Source organism: Panthera leo, chromosome B4 (genome assembly GCF_018350215.1).
Source record: "Panthera leo isolate Ple1 chromosome B4, P.leo_Ple1_pat1.1, whole genome shotgun sequence".
Taxonomy (NCBI): Eukaryota; Metazoa; Chordata; class Mammalia; order Carnivora; family Felidae; genus Panthera; species Panthera leo.
The window spans coordinates 58,820,544-58,840,144 of NC_056685.1; the positions used below are offsets into that span (position 1 = coordinate 58,820,544).

The window sequence follows — 19,601 nt, forward strand, 5'->3', positions numbered from 1 at the left end:
TGCATTGCTTCCGGCCATTCTGTGAGCAATTTGTCGGGAGCTCCCTCACTCTCTGCCAAGCCAAGTGGCTCCTGTGATTGATCCTCTCAGCATCACACCACCTACCAAGGAAACCTGTCCTTTCCTCAAAGAATAACTGCTTCTTCCCTGGCTAAACTTGTAACTTTCAAAGTCCTTTTGTTTTCCATCCTGTTTTCATGCACTTTGTTCTTCCATTTACACATAATAAAAATACAACATTTATTATTTATGTTACTAAATTGCTTATTTAAAATGACTTATGTCTCCTTTATATTTAGGTCAATATTTTGTCTTGGATTAGGCACACTTGCAGGTGGGCAAGGTACTAGCAAGTGTTAAAATGCTTTGGGAAGGGGGCGCCTGGGTGTCTCAGTCACTTAAGCATCGACTTTGGCTCAGGTCATGATCTCATGGTTTGTGAGTTCAAGCTCCACATCGGGCTCTCTGCTATCAGCACAGAGCCTGCTTCAGATACTGTGTCCCCCTCTCTCTGCTCCTCCCCTGCTCATGCTCTCTCTTTCTCTCTCAAAAATAAATAAGCATTTTAAAAAATGCTTTGTGAAATATTTGCTCAGTGATGATGACTTTCATGGTATTGAGATGTTCTGGGGAGATATCCCCAATTTAATGCCTATATATCACCCAAATGCCAAGACCTATAAGGTTAAGATGATCCCAGGTTTATAAATGGTAAATTGACAGCCACATTGTTGGAAATTGAGAGGTTAATAGAAGTAAGAATTTTAAGGTGACTTTTCCTGTTTAACTGGAACAAAAGTTGCTCCTAACTAGTTTCCTGTAAGCACATTCCCTGGCTCCTATATCTCAGAGGCCAATGTCAGAATTTTTTTTCTGGTTATTAAACATGTATTTTTGGATTTTGATTTTGATTAATAATTGATATATTCATGCAAGTAAAATAAAGTGTTTTTCCTTAGTCACTGCATTCAATTTAAAACAAAGTGTTGACCTATCATGGTTTCCTAAGCTGAAATGCAAGCCTTGTGAAATTCCATTTTTTTTTAATGAGTAAACTTTATCAAAGCAGAAAACCTTGCTTCAAAAATAAATTTTGGAAATCTAAATGTAAGCATAATTTTATCAACTTCTAAAAATAAAAATATTCTAAGTATTCTTGGCCACAGGCTGAAAATTATTTTTAATGTCATTTAAAATGTTTTATTTCTTTTCCCTCTATGTTATTAGGTAAGTTGTCCCTGATTCCAGGTAACAAAAATGAAGCAGTATGACAATTGAGGAAATCATTTCCTGATAATATCATATCAATTTCCTGATTAAGATTATCATAATCAACTTGGGTAGCAGGCACGTGGAAACCTTCAAAGGTAGGAGAGAAGGATTTTCATTCACCAGCAATGTCATTACCAGACCTTTGCCCTGGACTTCACCCTGCAGAATCCCTGTCAGGTCTTTTTCCTGCCTACTAGATCCAAAATAAAGCTTTGCAGCCAAAATATTCAGTGACAGATGGCTCATTTCATTGCTGTAATGTTACCCTTTGGGTCTCTGAGGGAATGGTTCCAGGAATAGAAAGCAGGGCAAACATAGGAGTGGATTTATAACAAAATCTAACACAATCAGGGTTTCTCCAGTCACTGATGGAGCAATTCTTCTTATTCAACAACATGAGTGGCCCCTCTTCTATGTATGGCAATTAGTGCATAGACGGAGGAATGGGTCCAATCCTTCCTCTCACCCTGACAAGTTCAATGATTTTGAGCCTGCTCCTTAATTTCCTCATAAGTAAAATGAGCATCATAATAGAAGTTAGCAAAGGCAACAAAAGCAAAAATAAACATGTGGAACTACATCAAACTAAAAAGCTTCCACACAACGAAGAAAACTATCAACAAAATGAAAAGGCAACCCACTGAGTGACAAAATATTTGCAAATCATGTGTCCAGTAAGGAGTTAATATTGAAAATATATAAAGAACTCATACAACTCAACAGAAATAAAAAATCTTAGCCTTAGTTAAGAACTCAATAAATGGTACTTAACATTTTCTTCCCCATCTTTGATTAATTTGTTTTTGTATTAAAGAACAATGCATAACAGAACATAAAACAAGAGGCACAACATAGGAAACCTATTAATGGAAATGACAGTTTATTAATATTCTTATTTCAGAATGGACTTAAGACTAAATAAAACTAAAGTTAGCATTCTACTGTGTTATTATAAAATGGGGGTAGAGGGGTTGTTCCCACTGAAAGAGGCCTTAAGAGAATTAGTTATTCTTTCCACTGCTGAGATCTCTAAGGCTATGGAAGATTGTGACTTATTTCTAGTCATGTCTAAGAAGCTGTCTTGGTAAAATTTCTTACAGTGCTCATTAGAATTGGTTCTAAATTTCATTTTTTAGTTGCTTCCTTTATTGTGAAAAGGGATGTACTTTTTCCATCACATGCATTTATAAAGTTAGAATTCATGAAGATTCTGGGTCTTTTTTGTTTTTTGTTTTTTGTTTTTCCCCTAACTTGGCATATCCCCATTTTCCCTAAGTTCTGTATTTATATTGTTATTTTCCAGGTTGTCCTGGTATCATTGCTTCACCATTTGGCACTGGGATCAACATAACATAGTTTTACCATCATTATCTAAACAGCACCACGCCATCTGAATGTATTTCACAACTGCCATCCTCTGTTCCATGCCTATGGGTCTGCTTTCACATCCTGTTACCCCTCCATCTGCTCCTAAAGAATGCCATAAGGGAGTGATGGTGCTTCATAAAGAGTTTTAAGATCTTGACCTTCATTTGAGTTTAGTCACTGCGTATCACTAGATTCCTAACTTCCTTTCTTCAAGATTCTTTCCAAACTGAAAGTAACACCAAGTGAATCAGATTCATGTTTTCAAAAGCTCACAAGCTTTCTCTCTAATTATGATTGATTTGGGCCTAATGCCATTTATAGTTAATCATAAAGTACCAGAATCTTTACATATTTTACTTTTATTATTATGATATCCTCATGTGTTAATAAGTGCTATTATCCCCATTTTATAGATGTGGAAACCAAGAATTGGGGAATTTAAGTAACTTCCCCAAGAGTCTACAGTAAGTGGCTGCCTTTCCCACTAAGCCAAGATGTCTAAAAGAGTCCTTTGAAGGGCATAACAATTGTTCTCAACTGTTACTATGTATGAAAGTTATCTGACATGTTTATTAAAAGTGTATCCCATAGTTCATCCCCTAAATTCCAGGCTCCATCCTCCAGATTCCAATTCTGTGGGTGGATCCAGGCTCTGCCTTTCTACAAACTCTCTGGGAGGTTCTGATATAGGCCATCTGTGCAGCACACCCGGCTCAGGAGAGACACAGCCTGACTCTGCATTCCCAGCTATGTACCAGCCCCTAATGAAGCATCACCACATTTCCTGCTTTTCTTCTCCTGAAAGCCATAAAATAACCGAGTGCTGAGATTTACTTTTATAACAAAACTGAAGCTGAACGGGGTTTTCCAGAATTCAGGTTTTGTTGGGAGGCAGAATTGTAGCCTGGGGATCAATAAAACTGGCTTCTTTGTCTCTTTCCTTTACTGACTTCTTGCATGTCACTTGATAAAATAACCTCATTGTGTCTCCATCTTCTCTTCTGTAAATGAAATGTGAAAATTCATGTCCAGTACTCACCTAAAAGACCACTAAAGAGGAAAACTGACTGCTGGAGAAGCATGAAAAGCTCCTGGTAAAGAGCATGATCTGAGTCCTCAAGATTCAGTTATTCTCTTATCCAAGAGGGGTGTGCTGATTTTATCATGACTGACACTTATTTCACAGAACATGAGGGATAAAACATTTTGTTCACATTTGTGAGACTGGGGTGTAGTACTATGCAATCAGCAGATATTGAGTTCTTGGAAAAGTTGTTTTAAGTCTATGTACCTCATTTTTTTCATGTATGAAACAGGAAGACATAATAATATCAACTTCATGGGGTGTTGAGTTCTGTCACTTCTTGATTTGCGTAAATGAACTTTGATGAATTACTCAGCCTAAATATTTTCATCCTCAATAGTCTAGCTTCAAGCCATTGATAACATCAGTATATTCACTCTTATGTCCCTGCTCTATGCTTTGAGATACTAGGTTTTACAGAAAACAAATATGACACTGTCCCTGCTCTTAGGAAAGTTACTCTCAAGTAGATGAGACAATCTATTGTGGTACCTAAAACAAATGATTTGACAGGATTTTCACAATGGGGAGAAAGGGAGGAAAGCTAGATACAGAAAAGTATACAGAATATGATGTTAGGTTGTTTTTTTTTTTTTAAGTTTCTTTATTTTAGAGAAAGAGAGAGAGACAGAGTGAAAGTAGGGGGACAGGGAGACACAGAATCTGAAGCAGGCTCCAGGCTCTGAGCTGTCATCACAGAGCCCATCGCCAGGCTAGAACCCACAAACTGAGAGATCACGACCGGAGAGGAAGTCAGACGCTTAACTGACTAAGCCACCCAGACACCCTTGACCTTAGTTTTTAAAAACAAATTTAAAACAATTACCAATTTCTCCATAGCTTTGTATATATCTGTTATACATACAAATATAATATATATGTATATATATTTACATAATATATAATTTACTAAATATACATAAACATATATATCATTAATGTAAGTAAGATATTTTGGAGAGAGAATAAAGAAAATAAAGGAATAAAGAAAAGGAAGGAAACATAAAAGAAACATAAGTAAGTAATAAACAGTTTTAAAAATACATAGATATCCGTGATAAAAAGAGCATATATGATATGATCCCATCTAAGTAAATTTGCATCTGTGTGTGTGTATATATATGAGACTCATGAAAACATAGACAAAACACTAACAGTGGCTATTTCAAGGTAGTGAGATTTAAGCGATCTTAACTCTTTTTCTATATCTATATATGTATATATATTTATATTTTAATATATATTAATTACTATATAAATATGTTAAATATAGTTTATTTTAATATATATCAAAATATATTAATATGTCAATATATTTGATATAAATATTTTATATTATTTATATATATTTTATATTATATATATTTATCTATTTTTCTATTTTTTATAATGACATGTTATTTATAATAACTGAAAACATGTTAGAGACAAGAGACTGTCAAAATATTTATTATTGTACATGATGTATTGTTTTACTTTGTCTTTTCAAATGGTCTCTAAAATGTATGAAATACTTTGAAATGAGAAAAATGATATTCTTTAAAGAGGTATTCTCAGTAGTAATAAAATGCTGTGGAAAAAGGATACTCTCAAGAGAAGGCCAAGGCTGCTTTAGTATCCAAATAAGCCAAAGTGCTAGTTTTGCCAAAAGAAATTCAAGTCACTGAACTTGTATTTTTCTTCTTTTTTTTCCTTCATAAGTGTTTTGAATTAAGTAAACTTAGATTTGTTCAAAGAATCTATCTATTTTTAAAAATTTTACGGTATGGTTTTACTTATGTTTTTCCAACTCATTATCATTTTCTACAACTCAACATGTCCCAAGCTGAACTTATTACTTCCTTTCTGCCTCAAGTTACTTCTGTTCCTGTTTCCTTTTTTAAGAGGTATGTCACCACGTTTATCCAAGTCACCTAAACCGGATATCTAGGAGTCACCTTGGATTTCTCCCTCTGCATCCAATGAGTCAAGCATTTTTATAGATGCTACATCCATCAGATCTCTCCTTATCACATCTCTTCTCCATAGCTGCTGTCCTCATTGGTCCTACCCAGATTGTAGCAATTATCTCTAAATTAGTCTCCTTATCTCCACTTTGAAAATTTGATCAAGCAAAAGAATGTCAAAACTTCTTTACGTGCTATGCAAACGGATGTGAATTGTTTGCCTATTTTCATCTCCTTCAATGAAATACTCTCTCCCCAAAACATGCTGTCTTGGGGACTGTCAGTCACAATATTCTCACTCCCCATGATATTACAAACCAGGCAGTGGCAGCTTCATCCCCCTTGGCTCAATGACTAGTTCAGGGATGACCTTATGATAAGTAGGGTCAGACATTCTGTCCCAGGACTTTTCTACTACAGATAGAAGAAAAACTCTCTCTTGCTTTTGGCAAACCACAGATTAATTAATTGCTGTAAGACTTATTTCTTCGAAGCTTTCTAGGAGAACATGTTCGAATAGTGTAAAGACACGGAGAAAACCAATTCTTTTACTTATCCTATAAGTAGGCAAAGATTTTCATCTGGTTTTAGAACCAATTCCAATGTTAATAAGGTAACCAGGTTAGTGGTGATTTAAGATTTCTCCTTTATTATCAGTGTGATGGTTCCAAAAATTAATTAATTCCAATTTCTAATTTCAACCAGACTATAAATGCCATTATTTTTTAATCATCCCACATTATAGGATTGCCATAGCAATTTTCTATTTTTTGTTCTAACTTTTATTGATTAAAAACATGCATAAAAAATACACAAAGTGTGTAGTTTAATAAATCTTCACAATTGAATACAATTTTGCTACTGCATATATATTTTATGCACATAAAAATTTTTTAGGATGTTTAAGGTCAGGACCATGTTTTCATTTTTCTCAACATCTGGTTCAATCCCAGGCCTAATGATAATGCCCACTATAGATGTGACTGTAGTTTACCTACCAGACATTTTACACCCAGAAGTTATCAGGTAAAAGGGTAGAAAGGCTACTCCAGCACATTCATCTGACAATAATTCTGTCAACAGCTAACAATTATCAGGTGCTTATAGGTACTATTGCCATAGTTTTACAGATTAGCAAACTGTGCTAGATGGAGATTTAAAAAGTGACTGAGATCAAATAGCCAGTAAGTTGAAGAGCAAGACCCCAAGAAAAAAAAAATTCCCATGATCTAAATTAAGCCCCCGGGGTGCCTACGTGGGTCAGTAGGTTAAGTGTCCAACTTTGGCTCAGGTCATGATCTCACAATTCATGGGTTTGGGCCCTGCATTGGGCTCTGTGCTGACAGCTCAGAGCCTGGAGTCTGTTCTGTGTCTCTCTCTCTTGTTCTGCTCCTCCTCCACTCATGCTCTCTCTCTTTATCTCTCAAAAATAAAATACTTAAAAATTTTTTTAAAAAAATTTAAGACACTGAGGTCTTCCACTATGGTAATTACCTTTTTCACTGAGATGAAAAAAAACTTAGCAATTTTTCTAAAGACCAAGAGACAGAGTACCATTTTCTTTAGTAAACATTAGCAATGATTCAGCTTTGGAGGAGGGAGGCAGTTGAGTGAACTCTAATAGCATTTAAAATTCTGCAAAAAAGACAAGCAAGAGCACATGTAAAAATTAGACTTACTTTTTTTATTATAGGCGTCTTGCATTTCTTCCTGGATTCAGATCACCTCTGAAGCACTGACTTCTTTTCCAGACTGTTGCTTTTTTGGAATCGGTGGAATCCTCAATTTGGGTTCTCTTCCTAATGGATGGGATGATGCTTCTGAGTGGCCAGGCTATCTCTGATCTCTTGAAATGCCTGTAATTTTATTGTAAGAAGATAAATGAGAAAGTCAGATTGTCTTTGAGGCCATTGAGAAAATCCCAACCAACCAAACAAACAAACAAAAACAAAGCTCACAAAATCATTTACCCAAATTGATTAAGGTGAGGAAATTCTTAAGATTCCTTAAGATATGTTAGAAAAAGAGAGAGTGGTCCAAGATGGTAGCATAAAAAGACCCTGAACCTACCTCATCCAATAGACACACCAAATCTACAACTACATATAGAATAATTCCCACTGAAAAAAAACTCTGAAAACTAGCTGAACAGCTTCCTCCACAACAACAGATAAAAGGGCTAGGAGAAGGGTAAGGAGGAAGAGGGATAGGAAAGGAAGAGAGGAAATCTTACCAAACCTACATACGGCAGCACAAACTAGGGAAGGATCTCATAGACCAGAACCTCTCCTTGAAAAGTGAAGCATTTGTGCCCACCCCATATTGGGCATCCTAACCTTTGGGACCTGCACCAGAGAGGAGGTACAAGGAATGTTTGGCTTTTGAAATCAATGAGGTTTACATTCAGGGGACCCGGGGGACTGTGGGAATCTGAGATACTCCTTTTGAGGACCTCCTAGGCAGCCTCACTCATTCCAAGAAGCAGGGAAAACACAGCAGTTTGAGAGGTGACTGAATTATCTGTGAAGGTGATTCAGTTGCTAATTTTAAAGCATCTGTCAGACATATATTAATTGATGAGGGAGTGTAAGGCAAGCTGAGGGCAAAGTACAAACTAACAACACCCACCCCCCCCCCCAAACCCAGGTGGGATATGTGTGATATTTCTTAGGTACTCTTGGCTGCCTAAAAACAAAGAAAAGGACAGAAAACAAATGGTTAAACTGATAGAGTATCCATCAGTTTACAAATATCTTAGTAAATTACAAAAAGGCAATCTTATCAATAGCCTAATCTCCAGGAACTCCCTACTATCTTAATGACAATGCTTTGCTAGAAGGAAAAAATAACCTTAGCTTAACAATAGTGAGACCTCCAGTAATCTGTGTCATTAGTATATGGAAATCCCTTTAAGAAAACTCCTTTTGACTTTATCTCCTCCAACTCCACAGTATATAAGCAGTCACTCTTCACAACCCCAGTGCAGCTCTTTCTGCCCACAAGTCCTGTTCCTGTGCTTTAATAAAATCACTTCTTTTGCACCAAAGATTTCCTTAAGAATTCTTTCTTGGGGCACCTGGGTGGCTCAGTCTGTTAAGTGTCCGACTTCGGCTCAGGTCATGATCTCATGGTTCACGGGTTGGAGCTCTGTGCTGACAGCTCAGAGCCTGGAGTCTGTTTCCGATTCTGTGTCTCTGCCCCTCCCCTGCTCATGCTCTGTCTCTCAAAAATAAATAAATGTTAAAAAAAATTTTAAGAATTCTTTTTTCTCTGTCATCTCCAAAGAACCCCCACCACCACTTCAAAACTCCATCATTAATTAGTTAGTGAAGGCACTAGAGAGTGACATTTTTTGCACTCTCTCTGCCTTGCTAACACAGGCAGACACACATGGACACAACCTTGAAGTCTTGCCCCTAGAGCTCATCCTGGTCCTCACTAAAGCCATAGGCATACTCTGCCCCTAGCACTCTTATCTGGCATCACTAAAACTGCAAGCATGCCCTGCCCCCAACACTCTTTCCTGAACTCGATAAAGCCACAGGCAACCACAGCCCCACTAAAGCTGGTAGGGAGATCAATCCACACAGTAGAGGTGTTTTGATTGTCTGGTTCTGGTGGCCAAAGGAGCTTGTGCTTCTTGACCTAAAGGGACTGTAACAATTAGAAAGACATTTATGGGCAAGATACCACACCTAGGATGCTACACAGGCAGCACACTGAAACAATATCCCCAGTCTACATGAAAAAGGCCCATTTAATTGTCCTGGAGCTTCAACCTGACTGATAAGATTCAGGTTTTCCACATATCTAAAGACTACAGAATTGCTCTGAGGGAATGTAGGCAAGGACATACCATCTGTGCACCCTCCCTTGGCCTCACCACAGCTCACTGGTACCCCCCATAAAGCAGCTTAAACACTTGTCTGAAGCCCTGATTCTTGCAAATGTTATTCAGGGGACATGTCCAGATCTCCTAGTCCAGAGGTCAGCATCTATAATTGAGATCCCACAGGACTATATATATTTATAGCACACTTTAAAAGTTGTTGTCTGAGGATCTGGCTTCTAATCAGCCTGAATCTAGGTACTGACTGAGATCACTCCCTTTGGAACAGTGACAGTTTCTGGCGCACGCTCAACAACTGGGACCTGTAAAGAATAAATCAGGCTACTCGTTAGGCAACTCAGGCAATCCCAAAGGTTTGACAGGCAACCAAGAGTGAGGAAAGAGTTAAAAGACAAGGTCCATCTACTACACAAGGACACTTTTTCAACTAGGAGAGGTAGTTGTTTCACCTAACATATGGAAACAAACATAGAGAATCAAGCAAAACGAAAAAGCAGGAATATGTTCCAAATGAAAGAACAAGATAACCTCAGAAAAGACCTTGATGAAACAGAGATAAGTATTCTACTTATAAAGACTTTAAAGTAATGGTCATAAAGATGCCCACCAAATTCAGGAGAATAATGATGAACATAGTAAGAACTTCAATAAGTGACAGAAAATATAAGAAAGTACCAGACAGAAGTCACAGAGCTGAAGAGTACAATAACTGAACTGAAAAACACACTAGTGGGGTTCCACAGGAGACGAGATGAAGCAGAAAAAAGGGTCAGAGACCTAGAAGACAGGACTGTGGAACTTACCCAAACAGAGCACATCAATGACAAAAAAGAATTTCAGAAGTGAAGATAACTTAAGAGACCTATGAAATAACATCAAGCAGAATAACATTTGCATCACAGGTGTCTCAGAAGGAATAAAAGAGAAAGGGGAAGAAAACTTACTTGAAGATGCAATGGCTAAAAATTTCCCTTCCCTGGGGAAGGAAGCAGACATTCAGGTACAGGAAGCCCAGAGAGTTCTAAAAAAGATAAATCCAAAGAGATTCATACCAAGACACATTATAATTAAAATGCCAAAATTTAAAGATGAAGAAAGAATCTTAAATGGAGCTAGAGAAAAACAACTTGGTATTTACAAGAGAATCCCCATAAGACTACTAACTGATTTTTCAAAAGAAACTCTGCAGGCCAGAAGGGAGTGGCATAATATATTCAAAGTGCTGAAAGAAAAGAACTTCCAATCAAGAATACTCTATCTGGGAATGGTATTATTCAGAATTGAAAGACACATCAAAAGATTTTTAGGCAAGCAAGAGGTAAAGTACATCACCACTAAGCCAGCTTTATAAGAAATGTACAAGGGTCTTCTTTAAGCTGAAAAGAAAAGGTACTAGCTGGTAACAACAACAACAAAATTACCAAAGTTAAGATCTCGCTGGTAAAGGTACATATAAAAGTAGTGGATTAACCATTTATAATGCTAGTATGAAGTTTAAAAAACAAAAGTAGTAAAATCAATTTTAACTATAATAGTCAGTTAAAGGATAAACAAAATTAAAAAAATGTAAAATATGATACCAAGAACACAAAATATGCAGGGATGAGTAGTAAAAAAAAGTAGAATTTTTTGGAATCATTCATATTTAAGTTGCTACCGACTTAAAGGAGACTATTGTATATGAACCTCATGATAACCACAAAGCAAAACATACAGTAGATACACAAAATATAATAAGAAAGGAATCTAAATGTAACAGTAAAGAAATTCATAAAACCACAAGAGAAGTGAGTAAGAGAAGAAAAAAGGAGCAGAGAGGAACTACAAAACCACCAGAAAACAATGAACAAAATGTCAACAAGTACATACCTATCAATAATTACTTTAAATGTAAAGGGACTAAATTTTCTAATCAAAGATATAGAGTAGCTGAATGGATTAAAAAAAACAAGCAAACAAACAAGACTCATTATGTGTCCACAACAGACTCACGTCACATCTAAAAATACACATACACTGAAAATTAAGAGATGGAAGGTTTTCCACACAAAAGGAAATTTTTAAAAAGCTGAAAGTTATACTTATATCAAGCAAAATACTTTAAAACAAAGACTAATAAAAGACAAAGTAGAGCATTACTTAATGATAAAAGGGTAAATCCAAAAAAAGAATACAACATTTGTAAATATTTACATTCCCAACCTAGGAGTACCTAAATATATAAAGCAAATATTAACAGATGTAAGGGGGGAAATTGGCAACAATACAATAATAGTAGGGGACTTTAACACCCCCACTTACATGGATGGATAAATCCATATGGATACAGTAATTAATAAGGAAATATCAACCTTAAAACACATTAGATCAGATGGACTTAATAAATATATACAGATAATTCCATCCAAAAGCAGCAAAATACACATTCTTCTCAAGTGTATATGGAACATTCTCCAGGATATATCACATGTTAGACCACAAAACAAATCTCAATAAATTTAAGGAGACTGAAATCATATGAAGCATCTTTTTTGATCACATGATATAAAACTAGAAATCAATTACAATAAGAAAACTAAAAAAAATCACAAATACATGAAGATTACATAACATAGTACTGAACAACCAATGGGTCAATGAAGAAATCAAAAGGAAAATTAAAAAATACCTCAAGACAAAAGAAAATGGAAATACAACAACACAAAATCTATGGATGCAGCAAAAACAGTTCTTTTCTTTAAAAATTTTTTTAATGTTTATTTTTGAGAGAGAGACACAGTATGAGCAAGGGAGGGCAGAGAGAGAGGGAGACACAGAATACAAAGCAGGCTCCAGGCTCTGAGCTGTTAGCACAGAGCACAACATGGGGCTCAAACTCACAAACCACGAGATTATGACCTGAGCCAAAGTGGGACTCTTGACTGACTGAACCACCCAGGCACCCTGCAGCAGAACCAGTTCTAAGAGGGAAATTCAGAGCAAGAAATTAAAAAAAAAAGCTCAAGAAGTAAGAAATAAGCTCAAGAACTAAGAAAAAACTCAAATGAACAATCTAACTGTATACCTAAAGGAGTTAAAAGTAGTAGAAGGAAAGAAATAATAAAGATTTGAGTGGAAATAAATGAAATAGAGATTTAAAAACAATAGAAAAGATCAATAAAACTAAGAGCTACTTCTTTGAAAAGATGAAAAAAACTGACAAACCCTTAGGTAGACTCACCAAGGGGAAGAGAGGTGTCAAATAAGTAAACTTAGAAATGAAAGAGAAGTTACAAAGATACCACAGAAATATAAAAAATCATAAGAGACTTACTGTGAATAATTATATGCCAACAATTGTACAATACAGAAAAATGAATAAATTCCTAGAAATTATGATTCTTCAAAAAATTAATAAATTCCTAGAAATATACAATCTTTATGGTTCTTTATGAATCATGAAGAAATACAAAGTCTGAATAGACTGATGACTAGTAAGGCAATTGAATCAATAATAAAAAACCTCCCAAAAACAAAAGTCCAGGACCAGACAGCTTAATTGGTGAATTCCAGAAAACTTCCAAAGAAGATTTAATACCGATCCTTCTCAAACTCTTCCAAAAAATTGAAAAGGAGGAAATTCATCCAAATTCATTTTATGAGGCCAGCATTACCCTGATACCAAAACCAGACAAGAAAACTACAAGAAAAGAAAAAAGAAAAAAAGAAGAAAGAAAGAAAGAAAGAAAGAAAGAAAGAAAGAAAGAAAGAAAGCTACAGGCCAATATCCCTTATGAACATAGATGCAAAAATCCTCAACAAAATATTAGCAAATTGAATTCAACAATGCATTAAAAGGATCATACATAAGCAAGGAGGTTTTATTCCACAATGAAAGGATGATTCAACACCTACAAACCAATCATGATACATCATATTAACAAAACGAAGGATAAAAAACATATCGTCATCTCAATAGATACAGAAAAAGCATATAGCAAAATTCAACACCTATTTATGATTAAAAAGTTCCAACAAAGTGAGGATAGAGGGAATATACCTGAACATAATAAAGGTGATATATGACAGCTCACAGCAAACATCATACTCAACAGTGGAAAGCTGAGAGCTTTTCCTCTAAAATCAGAAACAAGACAATGCCCACTCTCATTCAACATTTCATTCAACATTGTATTAGAAGCCCTAGCCATGACAATTAAGTAAGAAAAAAAAAAAGCATTCAAATAGGGGGCGCCTAGGTGATTCAGTAGGTTAAGCGTCCGACTTTGGCTCAGGTCATAATCTTCTGCTTCATGAGTCTGAGCCCCATGTCAGGCTCTCTGCTGACAGCTCAGAGCCTAGAGCCTCTTTCGGATTCTGCGTCTCCCTCTAGGTCTGCAACCCACCCCCACTCCCCTGCTCACACTCTGTCTCTCTTTCCTTCAAAAATAAATAAATATTTTTTTTTAAAAAGTAAACAAATAGGAAAGAAAGAAGTAAAACTGCCACTATTTGGAGATGACTTCATTCTATATGTAGAAAACCCTAAAGATTCCACCAAATAACTCTTAGAACTAATAAATAAATTCAGTAAGGTTGCAGGATACAACATCAATATATTAAAATTGGTTGTGTTTCTATACACTAATAACAGAAATTTACCAGAAAGAGAAATTTAAAAAACCATTCCATTTACAATGGCATCAAAAAGAATAAAGTACCTAGGAATCAATTTAATCAAGGAAATGAAATGCCTGTACACTGAAAACTATAAGACATTAATAAAAGAAATTGAAGATACGAATAAGTGGAAAGATATTCCATGCTCATAAATTGGAAGAATCAATATTGTTAAAATATCTGTATTATGAAAGCAATGTACAAATTCAATGTAATTTTTATCAAAATTCCAATGACATTTTTCACAAAACTAGAACAAATAATTCTAAAATATGTATGGGACCAAAAAACACTCAAAAGAGCCAAAGCAATCTTGAGAAAGAAGAACAAAGCTGGAAGTATCCTGCTCCCTGATTTCAAACTATATTACAAAGCTACAGTAATTAAAACAGTTTGGTATTGGCATAAAACAGATGCATAGATCAATGGAACAGAATAGAGAGTTCAAAAGTAAACCCACACATAAATGGTCAATTAATCTATGACAAAGGAGGCAAAAATATACAATGGGAAAGGACAGTCTCTTCAACAAAAGTTGTTGGGAAAACTGGACATGCAGAATAATGAAACTGGACTGCTATATTACACCACACACAAAATAAATGCAAAATGGATTAAAGACTTAAATGTAAAACCTGGAATAATAAAAAAGAAAACGTAATCAGAACACTATTTGACATTATTCTTAGCAATATTTTTTTGATCTGGCTTCTCAGACAAGGAGAACAAAAGCAAAAAACCCAAATGAGACTACATTAAACTAAAATGCTTCTACACAGTGAAGGAAACCATCAATAAAACAAAAAGGCAACGTTCTGAATGGGGGAAGATATTTGCAAATCATATATCAGATAAAGGGCTAATATCCAAAATACACAAAGAGCTCAATAACAACAACAACAAAATGTTGATTGAAAAATAGGCAAATAATTTGAATAAACATTTTTCCAAAGAAGATATACACAGATGGGCAATAGGCACATAAAAGATGTTCAACGTCACTAATCATCAGAGCAATGAAAATCAAAATCACATTGATATATCACTTCAAACCTCTTAGAATGGTTATTATCGAAAACACAAGAAATAACAAGTGTCAGCGAGGATGTGGAGAAAAGAGATCCCTTGTCCATTGTTGATGGAAATGTAAACTGGTGCCATCACTATGGAAAACAGGATGGAGGTTCCTCAAAAAATTAAAAATAGAACTATTATATGATCCAGCAATACCACTTCTGGGTATTTATCCAAAGAAAATAAAAACATTAACTTGAGAAGATGTATGTACCCTTATGTCTATTTCAGCATTATTTAGAATAGCCACGATATAGTTATAGTATAAGTGGCCACTGATGGATGAATGAATTAAAAAGTTGTGATATATACACATCAGAATACTACTCAGCATAAAAAAGAAGAAAATCTCACCATTTCCACAATATGGATGGACCTTTAGAGTATTATGCAAAGTAAGTAAGTCAGGCAGAGATAGACAAATACCATATGATTTCATTTATATGTGGAGTCTAAACAAAACAAAACTCATAGATATGGAGAACAGATTGGTAGTTATCAAAGGGGAAAGGGTTTGCAGAGTGAGTGAAAAGGTCGAAAGGTCAATTGTATGGTGATAGATAGCAATTAGACTTATTGTGCTGATCACTTTGTAGTATATGCAAACATCAAATAATTATGTTGTACACCTGAAACTAACATGAAGTTATAAACCAATTTACCTCAATTTAAAAAAGGTATGTTAAAAATAATCCAAGACTCTTTACTTTGACACATAGCTTGAAAATGCTTGAAAATGCTGAAACATTTCTAGGTGATACATTTGTGTTCTGATTCTGATTTTATTATAAATATTTCTGCTAAAAAATAAAAAGCAAACAGTGGGTATTAGTGATTTGGTAGCTGCCTTTCTTTGGTTATGTTTTTATGTAATATATCTAAGAGGCAAAAAGAAAATTTGGTGAGACAAATATATATACTAATTTGATGTCCTTGCCATGAAATGCTGAAAAGAATACAGTGGAATCAATACATGTTGATTCTGGACTAGAAGAGACCACAACAGGAAGATTGTGTACATTATGGATCTGTAGTCACAGGAGATAAGATAGATTAGAAGCATAAGTTCAAAGTTCCCTTATAATTAAAGTTAATGCATCATTGTAACTTTAAAAGCAAAAGTAAATCTAAGCAATTTAACAGACTTCAAGCTGTATTACAAACCTGTAATCATCAAGACAGTATGGTACTGGCACAAGAACAGACACTCAGATCAATGAAACAGAATAGAGAACCCAGAAACGGACCCACAAACATACGGCCAACTAATCTTTGACAAAGCAGGAAAGAATATCCAATGGAATAAAGACAGTCTCTTCAGCAAGTGGTGCTGGGAAACCTGGACAGTGACATGCAGAAGAATGAACCTGAACCACTTTCTTACACCATACACAAAAATAAACTCAAAATGGATGAAATACCTAAATGTAAGAGGGAGCCATCAAAATCCTCAAGGAGAAAGCAGGCAAAAACCTCTTTGACCTTGGCCACAGCAACACCTTACTCAACACACCTCTGGAGGCAAGGGAAACAAAAGCAAAAATGAACTATTGGGACCTCATCAAAATAAAAATCCTCTACAGAGCGAAGGAAATGATCATCAAAACTAAAAGGCAACTGACAGAATGGGACAAGATATTTGCAAATGACATATCAGATAAAGGGTTAGTATCCAAAATCTATAAAGAACTGATCAAACTGAACACCAAAAAAACAAATAATCCAGTGAAGAAATGGGCAAAAGACATGAATAGACACTTCTCCAAAGAAGACATCCAGATGGCCAACCGACACATGAAAACATGCTCAACATCACTCATCATCCAGGAAATACAAATCAAAACCACATTGAGATACCACCTCACACCTGTCAGAATGGCTAACATGAGCAACTCAGGCAACAGCCAATGTTGGTGAGGATGTGGAGAAAGAGGATCTCTTTTGCACTGCTGGTGGGAATGCAAACTGGGGCAGCCACTCTGGAAAACAGTATGGAGGTTCCTCAAAAAATTCAAAATAGAACTACCCTATGACCCAGCAATTGCACTACTAGGTATTTATCCAAGGGATACAGTTATACTGTTTCGAAGGGGCACATGCACCCCAATGTTTATAGCAGCACGATCAACAATAGCTAAAGTATGGAAAAAGCCCAAATGTCCATCGATGGATGAATGGATAAAGAAGATGTGGTATATATAATTATAACTATTAATAAATCATTTTTTAAAGTGAGAGTCATTTTTTCATTTTCATTTTTTTAAGTGAGAGTCATTTTTTCATTTTCATTTTTTTTAAGTGAGAGTCATTTTTTCATGATTAAAAACTATTGCAGTTATAAAATACTATGATACACAATGCTTATTAGGGAGAAACATGGTCCTAACCTTTAAAATATCTCTGGCTCTTTCTTTCCCAAAACAACTATCTGAATAATGTCTTTCAAACCAAGTGGTAGCAACCACAGAAGTCATGCCAGTCTGCATTTGCTTTATTTACTAAATTGATGATCTGAAGAATTGTGAAAGGATAATGAGTCCATTAAGCTGTCAGCCCAAACTACTGTGCATGCAGCACTGTAAATTACCCATTTCTTCATTGTGCTCCTCTTATTTTCAAATATTAGACTGGGGTACAGTTAGGCTCAGGAGGGCCCCAGAAGAATATTCTCTGGCCTTGCCTCTCCTGCTTCCCTGCATCCTGCAACTTCTCAATGACATAATATTTCAAATCTCATCTTACAGGAGTCACAAGGTCATGTTCTATGAAGTTCCAAACAATAGCTGCCTTTTAATATGTTGTTTTTCCTGATTCATAGCAACTTTAATATTATCATAAATATGCACCAACATAACTTCTTTCTAAACCAGAAAACCAGGAAGATACCCTCGTCATGACTACAAAAAAAAAGTAACGTTTGGCTAGGCAGAGTGAGCTGTCGTATCAGTACAATACTCAGCCGTTAAACAAAGTAGCAGGTGGATAATGACTGAGTTAATAGCTACACAATGGTTCATATTAAAGAAATAATATCAGCTGCTGAACATTCACTATGTTCCATTCACAGTGCTTATCTCATATCTTACAACCTCTGAGTTAGGTGAATTGTTTTCCCAATTTTACAGATGAGGAAACAACAGTTTACAGAAGCTGTGACACTGCTAGCAGCAGAACCAGGATTCCAATCCTGCTTCAAATTTTGACCCTAGAGTTTAATTTTAGACTTCACACAGGAAGCTGTGCGTCCAAACACACAGAGAAACCAAGCTTGGTCCACCATGAAACTATGACATAAAGAAGAAAATATTGTTTTTTCTGAAAGTTTGATATGTCTATAAGGGTGTTACATAGGCAATTTACCTAACTTCCATTATGAAATGAAAGAAAAACTAAAGAGCATGGAAAGCTGGTACTCTTTCAGGAATAATGATAATGAGGTAACACCCAGAGAGCCCCCCACTAAAGGCCCTGCCTTTTTTTTAAGTTTCCTATCTGTGGCCCTACAGGCATGAAATTGAAAGGAGCAGACATCCCCATGGCAAAGAAACCCAAATTTCCTATCTGAATTCTCTATAATGTCTCCGTTTTCAAGCTTATTTTTATTTTATTCTTTATTTGGTTCCAGTGCATTCTATATCAAGGAAATAGTTCCCAACCTTCCTTTCGAGTCTGTAAGTCTCATGGCCTTTATTCAATTTCTTCTCATCTATTCTACTATTTCCATGTTTATGCTTCATCTTACTCTTTCTACTTTCTTCTGTGGCTGTGAACATTATGAATACCCCTGCTGCTGTCCTGTGAATGTTACAAACCCTCTGCTTACATTATCTTTATTTTTCTCATTTCTGTATGGTATACCTAAAATAACCCCCCATATTTACATAATAGATAACATCTATATAATCTCTTGTGTATATATTTGCTAAAGACATGCAAACATGTAATTGTTAATTCATAATTTATTTGCAATTGATATTACAGTATTTATCCCAGAGTAAATATTAATTATATAAATTCTTTGACATTTAATTACACATATAGCAATGATTTTTTTTAAAGAATCATTAGAAAATGAACTATATTAAATAGCAAATACATAAAAACTTCACGTAATAGTGATAATTATGACTGATAAATTATAACCTTGATAATGATAATAAAGATGGCAATGATGATGATAAATCTACAAACTAAGTATTACTACACTTGTATACACACAAAAAACCTATCTTCCTTAGGTGTTGATAAAGAAACCTACAAGCCTATGATGATGGTTGACTGTAGTCGTCCCACTAATATTGCTGTTTACACAATTCCTACTTAGTGATTTTGAATTCAATGTATTTCC

General features: G+C 35.3%; 1 protein-coding gene across 11 annotated transcripts in view; it reads right to left on the reverse strand.

The window, feature by feature from the left end:
* LMNTD1 (lamin tail domain containing 1) overlaps positions 1-19,601 on the reverse strand; it is a 511,366-nt gene that overhangs the window by 383,826 nt on the left and 107,939 nt on the right. For all 11 annotated transcript variants that reach the window (XM_042946102.1, XM_042946101.1, XM_042946104.1 and 8 more), the window contains one exon: positions 7,350-7,526. The gene's annotated coding sequence lies outside the window, so the exon portion shown is untranslated. The remainder of the gene's footprint in view (positions 1-7,349; positions 7,527-19,601) is intronic.